A 14,361-nucleotide genomic window follows, 5' to 3' on the forward strand; every position below is an offset into this window, starting at 1 on the left:
GTGATCCGCCCGTCTCGGCCTCCCAAAGTGCTGGGATTACAGGCTTGAGCCACCGCGCCCGGCCAAGTTTTGTATTTTTAGTAGAGATGGGGTTTCACCATGTTGGCCAGGCTGGTCTTGAACTCTTGACCTCAGATGATCTGTTCACCTTGGCCTCCCGAAGTGCTGGGATTTCAGGCATGAGTCACCCTGCCTGACTTTAGAAAAGTAATTTTTCTTTTTGCTCTAGAGAACATTATCATGACAGTGGAGGATATCTGAATAAGGTCTCTGGGTTAGGTAATACTATTATATAAATGTTTTTATTTTTATTTTATAATTGTGCTATTGTTATACAAGAGAATACAATATTCTTGTTTTAGGAAACACATACTTAAGTATTTAGAGATACAGTTTCCTCCTGTTTGCAATTTATTCTCAAATGTTTCTGGAAAAATAATTTCCTATACATATATTTGTGTGTGTATATATGTGTGCATGCATATATATTACCAGTGCGTGTGTGTATATATAGAGAGAGGGAGAGAGAGAAAAAAATGATAAAGCAAATATGGTAAAATGTTAGGATTTTGAGAATCTGAATAAACGTTATATGGGACCGGGCGCGGTGGCTCATGCCTATAATCCCAGCACTTTGGGAGGCCGAGGTGGGCAGATCACAAGGTCAGAAGTTCAGGACCAGCTGGCCAACAGGTGAAACCCTGTCACTACTAAAAATACAAAAATTAGTCGGGTGTGGTGGCACGTGCCTGTAATCCCAGCTACTCAGGAAGCTGAGGCAGGAGAATTGCTGAACCCAGGAGACTGAGGTTGCAGCGAGCCAAGATTGCACCACTGTACTGTAGCCTGGGCGACAAAGCAAGGAAAAAAAAAAGAGGCCGGGCGCGGTGGCTCACACCTGTAATCCCAGCACTTTGGGAGGCTGAGGCGGGTGGATCACGAGGTCAAGAGATCAAGACCATCCTGGCTAACACGGTGAAACCCCGTCTCTACTAAAAATACAAAAAAAATTAGCCAGGCATGGTGGCGGGCGCCTGTAGTCCAGGCTACTCAGGAGGCTGAGGCAGGAGAATGGCGTCAACCCGGGAGGTGGAGCTTGCAGTGAGCTGAGATGGCGCGGCTGCACTCCAGCCTGGGCGACAGAGTGAGACTCCGTCTCAAAAAAAAAAAAGAAAAGAAAAGAAGAAAAGAAAATGATAAAGCAAATGTGGTAAAATGTTAACATTTTGAGAATCTGAATAAAGGTTATATGGGGCCAGGTGCCGTGGCTCACGCCTGTAATCCCAGCAGTTTGGGTGACCAAGGCAGGTGGATCACTATAGGCCAGGAGTTCGAGACCAACCTGGCCACCATGGTGAAAGCCCGTCTCTTAAAAAAAAAAAAAAAAAAAAAAAAAAAAAGCATGGGCACTGTGGCTCATGCCTGTAATCCCAGCACTTTGGGAGGCCGAGGCGGGCAGATCACAAGGTCAAGGAGTTTGACCAATACGGTGAAACCCCATCTCTGCTAAAAATACAAAAATTAGCAGGGTGTGGTGGCAGATGCCTGTAGTCCCAACTACTCAGGAGGCTGAGGGAGAAGAATTGCTTGAACCCGGGAGGCGGAGGTTGCAGTGAGCTGAGATTGCGCCACTGCACTCCAGCCTGGGCAACAGAGTGAGACTCTGTCTCAAACAAAGCTACAACAACAAAGACACACAAAAATTAGCCGGGCATGGTGGCAGGTGCCTGTAATCCCAGCTACTCAGGAGGCTGAGGCACAAGAATTGCTTGAACCGGGGAGACGGAGGTTGCAATGAGGTGAGATGGCACCGCTGCACTTCAGTCTCAATCTGGGTTACAGAGTGAGACTCTGCCTCAAAAAAAAAAAAAAAAAAAAAAGTGCATGAGATGTCTTTGATCTTTCCTGAAATCATTTTGTAAGTCTGAAATTATTTCAAATAAAAAGTTGTAATAAGCCTAGGTTCAGTGGCTCACACCTGTAATCCCGGCACTTTGGGAGGCCAAGGTGGGAGTAATGCTTGAGCCTAGGAGTTTGAGACCAGCCTGGGCAACATAGGAAGACCCTGTCTCTACAAAAATTTAAAAAGTAGCCACCCATGGTGGCACACGTCTGTAGTCCCAGCTACTTGAGAGGCTGAGGCGGGAGGACCACTTGAGCCCAGGAGGATCACTCTTGCCACCAGATTCCAGCCTGGGCAACAGAGCAAGATCCTGTCTCCAGAAAAAAAAAAAAAGTTGTCATAAATGACTAGTAAATAACTACACTGGCTAAATTTGTGAACTTTTGCATGAGATATAGTGCTTGTTAGTAAATTCTATTTGTAATAGAATTAAGGTCCAGGGTAATTATTTTTCACATAATATCTCACAGAATTATTGTGAGGAACAAATGTAAATATGTATGAATACAGTCTGTAAACCATTATTTGAATGCATCGTTTTCACTATTATTGTTATTATCATCATCATCATTTTGGTTAAAGTGGGTAATTCCCATTGGAGAGTAATGGGGGCTGGTGTCAGAAAGTAACAAGAACAATATATGGAAGAAGATATTGAATGCCAGCCCAGGGCACTTGAATTTTGCCTTCTGGAATACTGAAAAATCATTGCTTACCAAAATGGCTGGGGAGAAAGTTGAATTCTTTTTCCTCTTTTTTCCTTTTTTTTTTTCTTTTTTAACAGACTGCTCATCTGCAAGAAAGTTTAAGTCTCTCTTTTTTTTAGAAGGCTCTTGCTCTTTCAACAAGGCTGGAGTGCAGTGGCTCGATCTCGGCTCCCTGAACCTCTGCCTCCCAGTCTCAAGCCATCCTCCCATCTCAGCCTCCCAAGTATAGGCACACACCACCACACCTGGCTAAGTTTTGTATTTTTTGTAGAGATGGGGGTCTCGCCATGTTGTTCAGGCGGTCTCGAACTCCTGAGCTCAAGCAATCCGCCCATCTCAGCCTCCCAAAATGCTGGGATTACAGGTGTGAGCCATCATGCCCAGTGGTGAATTCTTAACAGTTCTAAAAGATATCCATAGAGATCAGATGATGGTGCAACCTCCTCATTTTTCAGTTAAGCTGGTGAGTTGGCAGAGGAAGCATGTGAATTAGAGTCTTGTGGATGAAGCTGTGCAGATTCAAAGATTGAGAGGGCAGAAGAAAAACAAGGAGATAAGAAATGTCAGGCCGGGCGCAGTGGCACACACCTGTAATCCCAGCACTTTGGGAGGCCGAGACGGGCGGATCACGAAGTCGGGAGATCGAGACCACGGTGAAACCCCGACCCCACTAAAAATACAAAAAATTAGCCGGGCGCAGCGGCGGGCACCTGTAGTCCCAGCTACTTGGGAGGCTGAGGCAGGAGAATGGCGTGAACCCGGGAGGCGGAGCTTGCAGTGAGCCGAGATCGCGCCACTGCACTCCAGCCTGGGCCAGACAGCAAGACTCCATCTCAAAAAAAAAAAAAAAAAGAAATGTCACATCACCAGGACCAATTACATAATTAGGAGGGCCCAGTGCAAAATGAAAATGCAAGGCCCAGGCCAGGCGCAGTGGCTCACGCTTGTAATCCCAGCACTTTGGGAGGCTGAGGTGGGTGGATCACCTGAGGTCGGGAGTTCGAGACCAGCCTGACCAATATGGAGAAACCCCATCTCTACTAAAAAATACCAAATTAGCTGGGTGTGGTGGCGCATACCTATAATCCCAGCTACTCAGGAGACTGAGGCAGGAGAATCACTTGAACCCAGGAGGCAGAGGTTGCAGTGAGCCGAGATCGCGCCATTGCACTCCAGCCTGGGCGACAGAGCAAAACTCCATCTCAAAAAAAAAAAAAGAAAAAGAAAAATTAAGAATTTCAAAACCATGAAAGCAGAACATTAAACCAAGTGTGGGGCCCTACTAAGTGTGGGCCTAGTGTGACAGCACAGGTTGCACACCCATGAAGCTGGCCCTAAACGTCATAACCCACCAAATACATTCACATTCAGTAATTCATCCAAGGTCAGCTAAGGTCCTACTAGTGAGGTGCTTTCAGTTCAAAGGGACAGAAACCATGATTCGAACTGACTTCAATCATAGGAAATGTAGACCAGCAGAAGGTTGGTTTTTAAAAATTATTATTATTATTTCAGACGGCCACCTACCTTGGCCTCCCAAAGTGCTGAGATCACACAGGTGTGAACCACCATGCCATGCCAAGCCTCAGATGACACTTTTATTTATTTATTTTTATTTATCCTTTTTTGAGATGGAGTCTCGCTTTTGTCGCCCAGGCTGGAGTACAGTGGTACGATCTCGGCTCACTGCAACCTCTGCCTCCTGGGTTCAAGCGATTCACATGCCTCAGCCTCCTGAGTATCTGGGATTACAGGTGCACACCACCATGCCCAGCTAATTTTTGTATTTTTAGTGGAGACAAGGTTTCACCATGTTGGCCAGGCTGGTCTCAAACTCCTGACCTTAAGTGATCCGCCCACCTCAGCCTCCCAAAGTGCTGGGATTACAGGCATGAGCCACTGCTCCTAGCCTTTAAATTATTATTATTTTTGAAATGGAGTCTTGCTTTGTCACCCAGGCTGGAGTGCAGTGGCCCAATCTCGGCTCACTGCAACCTCCATCTCCTGGGTTCAAGTGGTTCTACTGCTTCAGCCTCCCAAGTAGTTGGGAACTATGCACCACCATACTCGACTAATTTTTGTATTTTATAAAATTATTATTTTATTATTTCGAGACAGGATCTTGCTCTGTTGCCCAGGCTGTAGTGCAGAGGCACGAACATGGCTCACTGCAGCCTCCACCTCCTGGGCTCAAGCGATCCTCCTGCCCTGCCTCTCAAAGTGCTAGGATTACAATGTGAGCCCTATGCCCAGCCAGAAGGTTGTTCTTTAGGGAGAGTATGATCACTGGCACTCCATGTCACCAAAGGCCCAGCTTCTATCAGGCAAGTCTCAGTGCTGTCCTCAGTGTGTGGGATTTGTCATCCAGCCTGACAACATCCAACATGAATAATGATCTACCTCTTCCTGTTCTCTTTGGCAGGAACAAGGATGACTTTCCCAGGAGCCTCTTGCATCTCATTAGCTAGAACTGGGTCCCACGTCCATGGCAGAAGGATTGTGGAACCACGATTGGATTAGGCCATCAGGATGCCCTTCCTGTGGCTAAGGTGGGGGCATCTTGCCCTGAAGCACAGGGCTATGTGGGGGAGAGTGGACACCTAAGTCAGGGCTCTGGTGGGAAAGGGGAGAAGGAGTGTGGGCCACAGTGTCTGACACACTGTTATTTCCACACTGCTGGTGCAAAGGCAGTGTGGTTAGCAATGCCGTGCTGTGTGAGAGCTGCTTTGTTAGTGGAAGGATGAAGAGCAGGGAGCAGTGGAATGGGGCTGGAGGGCTTGACAGGGGCATGATCAGGGTGTTTCACAGTAGGCAGGTGGGCTTCATCCAAGAGGCCAGTAGTGTTATACAATATAATTGTAGGTGGTTCACAGAAGAATATTTTTATGTCGATAGGTATATGTTTATTTTTTATTTTATTTATTTTTTTTTTGAGACAGAGTCTCGCTCTGTTGCCCAGGCTAGAGTGTTGTGGTGCAATCTCGGCTCACTGCAAGCTCTGCCTCCCGGGTTCACACCATTCTCCTGCCTCAGACTCCCGAGTAGCTGGGACAAAACAGGCGCCCACCACCATGCCTGGCTAATTTTTTTGTGTTTTTAGTAGAGATGGGTTTTCACTGCATTAGCCAGGATGGTCTCGATCTCCTGTGCTCATGATCCACCCACCCCGGCCTCCCAAAGTGCTGGGTTTGCAGGCATGAGCCACCATGCCTGGCTGGTATATGTTTATTCTTATGTGTATTTTAAAAATAATTAGTGAGCAGAACACAAAAAACACTAGTCATAAAGAGAAAAATTGGTAATTTGAATTTATTAAAATGAAGAACTAATCAAAAGATAGCATTAAGAGAGAAAAAAGGCAAACCATAGAAAGGGAGACTATATATGCAATCCACATGTTCAACAACGAGCCCTTGTCAAAAATACATGCAGGCTGGTGGCTCATGCCTATAATCCCAGCACTTTGGGAGGCTGAGGCAGAAGGATCACTTGAGCCCAGGAGTTGAAGACCACCCTAGGCAACATAGGGAGACCCTCATTTCTCCAAAAACAACTTTTTGTTGTTGTTTTGTTTTGTTTTGAGACAGAGTCTTGCTCTGTCACCCAGGCTGGAGTGCAATGGCGCAATCTCAGCTCACTGCAACCTTCGCCTCCCAGGTTCAAGCAATTCTCCTGCCTCAGCCTCCCAAGTAGCTGGGACTACAAGCGCCCGCCACCATGCCTGGCTAAATTTTGTATTTTTAGTAGAGATGGGGTTTCACCATTGGCCAGGCTGGTCTTGAACTCCTGACCTCAGATGATGTGTCCACCTTGGCTTCCCAAAGTCCTGGTATTACAGGCATGAGCCACTGCGCCCAGCCCAAAAATTGTTTTAAAAAGTACCTGGGTGTGGTGGCAGGCACCTGTAGTTCCAGCTACTCATGAGGCTGATGTGGGAGGATCACTTGAGCCCGGGAGGTCAAGGTTGCCGTGAGCTATGATTGCACCACCACACTCTAGCCTAAGCAACTGAGTGAGATTCTATCTTAAAAACAAAAACAAAAAATGTACATACACCTACATACCCACACATTTATGTGGGAGATTGGAGAAGACACGGTGTATAATTTGTGGCAAGCCCCAGCAGGGTCACTGGGGTTCTGGAACAAACCCATGCCATCTGGAGAATCACCCTTGGAAAAATACATGCATACACCACAATACTACAAATCAATAAGGAAAAAACAGGCCGGGCGCGGTGGCTCAAGCCTGTAATCCCAGCACTTTGGGAGGCCGAGACGGGCGGATCACGAGTTCAGGAGATCGAGACCATCCTGGCTAACACGGTGAAACTCCGTCTCTACTAAAATACAAAAAAAATTAGCCGGGCGAGGTGGCGGGCGCCTGTACTCCCAGCTACTCGGGAGGCTGAGGCCGGAGAATGGCGTGAACCCGGGAGGCGGGGCTTGCAGTGAGCTGAGATCCGGCCACTGCACTCCAGCCTGGGCAACAGAGCTAGACTCCGTCTCAAAAAAAAAAAAAAAGAAAAAAAAGAAAAAACAGACAACTAAATTAAGGGCAAGAAACATGAACAAGCGCTTCACAGAAAACATGAACAAGCACTTCACATCCAGTTGACTGATAAACATAAAAAGTCTTTCAACCTCATTAGTCATTAGGGAAATACAAATTAAAACCACAATGAAATACCACTTTACACTAATGAGAATGACTAAAATTAAAATAACTGATGATATCAAGTGTTATTGAGGATACCAAACAACCGGAATGCACATTCAGTGTTCTGGAGGGGGTAAATTGGTATAGTCATCTTGGAAAACTATTTGGCAGTGTCTAGTAAAATTAAACAAACATAATCTATGACCCAGCAATTTAACTCTTAGGTGTTTACATCCAGAAATGCATAAATGCGTATAATAAAAGACACCAACAAGAATGTTTATAGCAGCACTATTCATAACAGATTCAACATGGAAACAACCTAAATGTCCATCGCTGGTGGATGGAATAAACAGATTGGGATGTGATTATACAATGGACTACTATATATCAATGAGAAAAGTAAACTATTGCTACATGTAATAAGATGGATTAATTTCACAAACATAATGTTGAGGGAAAGAAACCCAACATAAAATAATACACATGGTAGAATTCATTTTGTTTATATGAAAAGCTCAAAAGCAGGTAAAGAATCTATGCGTGTTCATAGCAGTATTATTTACACTAAGCAAAAGGTGGAAGGGACCCAAGTGTCCATTGATGAATGTATGGATAAACAAAATATGGCATATAGATGCAGTGGAATTTGTTTATTATTATTATTATTTTAGAGACATAGTTTTGCTCTTGTTTCCCAGGCTGGAGTACAATGGCGCCATCTTGGCTCACTGCAACCTCCATCTCCTGGGTTTAAACCGTTCTCCTGCCTCACCTTCCTAAATAGCTGGGATTACAGGCATGTGCCACCACACCTGGATAATTTTGTATTTTTAGTAGAGATGGGGTTTCACCATGTTGGCCAGGCTGGTCTCAAACTCCTAACCTCAAGCGATTCACCCACATCAAGCTCCCAAAGTGCTGGGATTTCGGGTGTGAGCCACTGTGCCCGGCAAGATGCAGTGGAATATTATTCGGCCTTGAAAAGGAAGGAAATCCTGTCACATGCTATACCATGGCTGAAACTTAAGGATATTAGGCTATGTAAAATAAGCCAGTCACAGAAAGATGCATACTGTATGATTCCACTTATATGAAGTACTTTGAGAAGTCAGATTTACCGACACAGAAAGTAGAATGGTAGGTCAGGCACGGTGGCTCACGCTTGTAATCCCAGCACTTTGGGAAGCTGAGGCGGGCCGATCATGAGGTCAGGAGTTCAAGACCAGCCTGGCCAACAAAGTGAAACCCCATCTGGACTAAAAATACAAAAATTAGCTGGGCATGGTGGCGTGCACCTGTAGTCCCAGCTACTCGGGAGGCTGAGGCAGGAGAATCACTTGAACCCAGGAGGTGGAGGTCCCAGTGAGCCGAGATCCTGCCACTGCACTCCAGCCTGGGTGACAGAATGAGACTCTGTCTCATAAAAAAAAAAAAAAAAGAGAGAGAGAAAGAAAAAAGAAAAAAGAAAGTAGGATGGTAGTTAGTAAAGGCTCGGGAGAAAGATAATGGGGATTTGTTTAATGGGTACAGAGTTTAAGTTTTGCAAGATGAAGAGTTTTGGAGATTAGTTGCACAACAATGTGAATGTGCTTAACACTGCTGCACTGCACACTTAAAACTGGCTCACATGGTAAGTTTTATGTTATGTGTATTTGACCACAGTTAAAAATTTAAAAAGCAGGTAAATGAGTCTATGGTGATAGAAGAAGGATAGTGGTTACCTTGGGGAGAGAGATTGAGAAGAGGAATAAATGGGGGTTCTGTGATACAGATAATTTCTACTTTTTGAGCTGGGTGAGTTCACCAAGTTGTATACTAGGATTTATGTTCCTTCATGTCTGTATGTCATTAAGAGACACATGGTGACGTGTTGCCCAGATTACCTTCAAGGAAGGACCTGCTGCCTAGCTGCATAGAGAGGGCAGCAGACAATACCAGCTTTCAGTTCCTTCAGAGCCTGCCTCAGCTGCAGGGCTGCCTCACCTGAGGTCATGCCCTTCCTGGGGTAGCCCACATCTGATGACTGAGCAAGGCAGAGGTATAAAGGTCCAGACATCAGGGCTTTTCTAGAGTGACCTGCTGATTGGCTGAGCTTGGTCGAGCCTGCAGCACAGGTTGACTTTCCCTCTGCCCAGTCCTGCTTTCTCTTCCTTCCTTTCACAGGTATGGATCCTTAATAAACATTTTGCATCCCAAACTATCTCACCATCTCCTTCTTGAGAATCTGGTCTTCTACAGCTGCTGCCAAAGTAGATGAAAAAGGAGATGGTAAGATGGGGTTTGGAACTGGATCACCACCCATCTGGCGATGAGGATCCCATTAGTGGAGGTGGGCAGAGCACAGGCAAATGGCAGCAAATTGGGAGAATGTACCACTAGAATTGGATACTCTAAGGACACAATGTACCAGGTACTTGATATTATGGAGGGAGTAGTAGCTATGAGGATGATGGAATTGGTGGCTATTGCCAAGCTCCATGGATGTGCTACAGGATAATAAACAACTTAGGGCCAGTACAGGCTATTAAAATCCAGGTTATGGGGCCAGGTGCAATGGCTCATGCCCGTAATCCCAGCACTTTGGGAAGCCAAGGGGGGCAGATCACCTGAGGTCAGGAGTTTGAGACCAGCCTGGCCAACATGGTGAAACCCCATCTCTACTAAACATACAAAAATTAGTCAGGCGTAGTGGCACATGCCTGTAGTCCCAGCTACTTGGGAGGCTGAGGCAGGAGAATTGCTTGAACCTGGGAGGAAAAGGTTACAGTGAGCAGAGATTGTGCCGCTGCACTTCAGTCTGGGCAACAGAGCAAGACCATCTCAAATAAATAAATAAATAAATCCAGGTTATGAAAAGGAAAAGGCCTCTTTGGTTTATATAAATAAGTCAACATCTCTTGCAGTGAAAGGGTGGAGAAAAGCAAGGACTAAGCCTAAGACTTAATAATCTAAGCAACTGACCAGGCGTGGTGGCCCACACCTGTAATCCCAGCACTTTGGGAGGCTGAGGCGGGCAGATCACCAGGTCAGGAGTTCAAGGCCAGCCTGGTTAACATAGTGAAACCCCGTCTCTACTAAAAATACAAAAAATTAGCCGGGCATGGTGACGGGCGCCTGTAATCCCAACTACTCGGGAGGCTGAGGCAGGAGAATCACTTGAACCCGGGAGGGAGGCGGAGGTTGCAGTGAGCGGAGATTGTGCCACTGCACTCCGGCCTGGGGGACAGTGCGAGACTCCATCTAAAAAATAAATAAATAATAATAATCTGAGCAACTGACTTCAGAGACAGTTAAATGTCCAAATAAGGCACATCTCTTTTTTTTTTTTTTTTTTTTTTTTGAGACGGAGTCTTGCTCTGTCACCCAGGCTGGAGTGCAGTGGCCGGATCTCAGCTCACTGTAAGCTCCGCCTCCCGGGTTTACGCCTCAGCCTCCCGAGTAGCTGGGACTACAGGCGCCCACCACCTCGCCCGGCTAGTTTTTTGTATTTTTTAGTAGAGACGGGGTTTCACCATATTAGCCAGGATGGTCTCAATCTCCTGACCTCATGATCCGCCCGTCTCGGCCTCCCAAAGTGCTGGGATTACAGGCTTGAGCCACCGCACCCGACCAATAAGGCACATCTCTTATGCTAAAGTCAAAGTCCTGGTTGGAAAAGCTTGGGACCCTGACACATGGAATGGCAATATCAGAGTGGATGCTCCTAAAGATTTTTCTTTTTGAGACGGAGTCTCGCTCTGTCTCCCAGGCTGGAGTACAGTGGCACGATGTTGACTCACTGCAGTGTCTGCCTCCAGGATTCAAGCGACTCTCCTGCCTCAGCCTCCCAAGTAGCTGGACTGCAGGCATGCGCCACCATGCCCGGCTAGTTTTTTTTTTTTTGTATTTTTAGTAGAGATGGGGTTTCGCCATGTTGGCCAGGTTGGTCTCGAACTCCTGACCATAAGTGATCCACTCGCCTTGGCCTCTTCTGAAGATTTTGACTCCACAAATTCCTCTGAATCTTCTGAGCCACTCTGAATCTTCTGTCCCACTCCTCCCTATGAAGAGTTACCACTCTCTTATGCAGTGCCTTTCTCCACAAAGCAACAGCTCCCCCACAGAATCTGCCCCCACATCCCCTCCTAGCCTATACTAGGTTAGCTGCAGCATAACCCAGCTGGAGAGGTGCTGGATATGATGGGGTGGAAAGGGACTATATGCCACAGAAATAGCAAGACCTAGCCAGCATGTATTGTGAGGAGCCAGGGAGATACATGTGGAACTGGATTTTGAGAGTGTTTGATGAAGGAGAAGGAATATAAAATTGGATAGGGAAGAGTTTATTGACTTGGAAATCCCTCTTTTCCCCTTCCCTTTCTTTTCTTTTCTTTTCTTTTCTTTTCTTTTAAGATGGAGTCTCACCCTATCAGGCTGAAGTGCAATGGTGCAACATGTTGGCCAGGCTGGTCTCGAACTCCTGACCTTGTTATCCGCCCGTCTCGGCCTCCCAAAGTGCTGGGATTTCAGGTGTGAGCCACTGTGCCCAGTGGGAATCTCTCTTTCAAAATACAAGATTTAAAATCCTGGCAAGGACAATAGGAGATGGTACAATCTTACCACCAGGATGGATCCTAGAAGCATGGAAAAAGTGATGACCCATGCCAAAGAAAGCTTAAATGCTGGAACTGCTATGGCAGATAATGATGGTAGATTTAAAACACTCAGGGAGGCCGGGTGCGGTGGCTCAAGCCTGTAATCCCAGCACTTTGGGAGGCCGAGGCGGGTGGATCACAAGGTCAGGAGATCGAGACCACAGTGAAACCCCGTCTCTACTAAAAATACAAAAAATTAGCCGGGCGCGGTGGCGGGCGCCTGTAGTCCCAGCTACTCAGGAGGCTGAGGCAGGAGAATGGCGGGAACCCGGGAGGCGGAGCTTGCAGTGAGCCGATATCGCGCCACTGCACTCCAGCCTGGGCAACAGCGTGAGACTCCGTCTCAAAAAAAAAAAAAAAAAAAAAAACACTCAGGGAAATGGGTGTGCCAGAATGGATAGACTGTAGGTAACCAGAGGATCTGCTAGCTAATTATGCCCCATGAGAAGGCCCAGAGAACACGTTTTCATCCGTTTTCTGTTGCTATCACTGCATACCACAGACTGGGTAGTTCATAAGAAGTTTACTTAGCTCATGGTTCTGGAGGCTGGGAAGCCCAAGAGCCTGATGTCAGGATCTGGTGAGATCCTTCTTGCTGTGTCATAACATGGCAGAGAACATCACATGGTGAGAGGGCAACCAGAAAGATTCTGGTTACCCTTGCTTGCTTTTATAACAAAGCCATTCCCATGATAGACAGAGCTTGCTTTTATAGCAAAAAAACAAAGCTTGTTTTTATTACAAAGCCATTTCCTTGATAAGGAACCTACTCCCATAATAATGACATTACTCCATTCTAGAGGATGGAACTCTCATTACTCCATATATTCATTCATGAGGGCAGAGCTGACATTAATCCGTTTATGAGGGCAGAATAATTAAGTTTCTTTTTTTTTTTTTTTTTTGAGACGGAGTCTCGCTTTGTCGCCCAGGCTGGAGTGCAGTGGCCGGATCTCAGCTCACTGCAAGCTCCGCCTCCCAGGTTTACGCCATTCTCCTGCCTCAGCCTCCCGAGTAGCTGGGACTACAGGCGCCCACCACCTCGCCCGGCTAGTTTTTTGTATTTTTTAGTAGAGACGGGGTTTCACCATATTAGCCAGGATGGTCTCGATCTCCTGACCTCGTGATCTGCCCGTCTCGGCCTCCCAAAGTGCTGGGATTACAGGCTTGAGCCACCGCGCCCGGCCTATAATTAAGTTTCTAACACACAGATTTTTAGGGGCCACATGCAAACCATAGCAACACATTATTTGTCAAGACCATAAAGAATTTGCTGCCCAGCATGGTGGCTTATACCTGTAATCCTAGCACTTTGGAAGGCCGAGGTGGGTAGATCACTTGAGGTTGAGGCAGGAGAATCACTTGAACCTGGGAGGCGGAGGTTGCAGTGAGTCAAAATTTTGCCATTGCACTACAGCCTGGGCGACAGAGCCAGACTCTGTCTCAAAACAAACAAACAAACAAACAAAATATGTATATACACACACATTAGCTGGGTGTGGTGGCAGATGCCTGTAATCCCAGCTACTCGGGAGGCTGAGGTTCGAGAATTGCTTGAACCAAGATCATGCCACTGCACTCCAGCCTGGGTGACAGAGCAAGACTCTGACCAGAAAAAAAAAAAAAAGAAAGAAAAGAAAGAAATGATTTGCTGGTGAGAGGTTCACCAGAATCTCTAAAAAGATAAGTACTCTCTTCTGTAGGCTAGGACTGATAATAGAAAAGACTAGTACAAAACTTGACTTACTGATAGCAGTGAGGATAATTGGACACTGAAACAAACAAACGAAAGGCCAGATGGCAGTGCTTAACTTCCGAAAGTTAGTCAATGGCAATTATCATCATGGCTGGTGAGGTTTGAGTGGCAGCCAGGAGGACCTGGCCAACGAAGAGTTACGGAGATGACTAATAGAGCAAAATGTCCCCGGGGCAAATTAGATGGGCAGTTGTTAAGGGTACTACTCAGCTTGTACTAGCAGAAGAAACTACGGAAAGATGACTAGAAGACTGAAGGCCATAGCCCAAGAAAAATTCATAATCCCTTTCCCAGTGTCTAGACTAGAGCCAGCTTCAGACTTGGAATCTCATGATTAAAGAGGTGGCTAGGTCCCTAGGAGGAAGGACCCTCAATACTATAAAAAGAACATGTGATAATGATCCTGTCAGTTCTTTCTCAAAGAGACCAATGGCAATTTATTTGGGTAACTGTGCACCTGGGAAAGAAAAATACCTAGACATATCAAGGTCTGTTGGATGTAGGGTCTGTGTTGACAATGATGCTGGAGGCCTGAAGCACCATCATAACCTCTCCTTGTTAGAGTGCGGGAAGCACATGGGGCCAGGTTGTAAGTGAAATCCTGTCTTGGGCCTGGCTTACAGTGCATCCATTGGGTCCTTGGAGCCACTCAGTGGCCATTTCCCAGTCTCTGAGTTTATAACCAGGATAGGTTTACTC

General features: G+C 46.3%; 1 long non-coding RNA gene across 5 annotated transcripts in view; it reads left to right on the plus strand.

The window, feature by feature from the left end:
- Positions 1 to 14,361, plus strand: part of LOC139364421 (uncharacterized) — a 59,974-nt gene that overhangs the window by 27,341 nt on the left and 18,272 nt on the right. For all 5 annotated transcript variants that reach the window (XR_011626363.1, XR_011626364.1, XR_011626365.1 and 2 more), the window contains exon 2: positions 5,033 to 5,159. This is a non-coding gene — a long non-coding RNA (uncharacterized lncRNA). The remainder of the gene's footprint in view (positions 1 to 5,032; positions 5,160 to 14,361) is intronic.

Source organism: Macaca nemestrina, chromosome 7 (assembly GCF_043159975.1).
Source record: "Macaca nemestrina isolate mMacNem1 chromosome 7, mMacNem.hap1, whole genome shotgun sequence".
Lineage (NCBI taxonomy): Eukaryota > Metazoa > Chordata > Mammalia > Primates > Cercopithecidae > Macaca > Macaca nemestrina.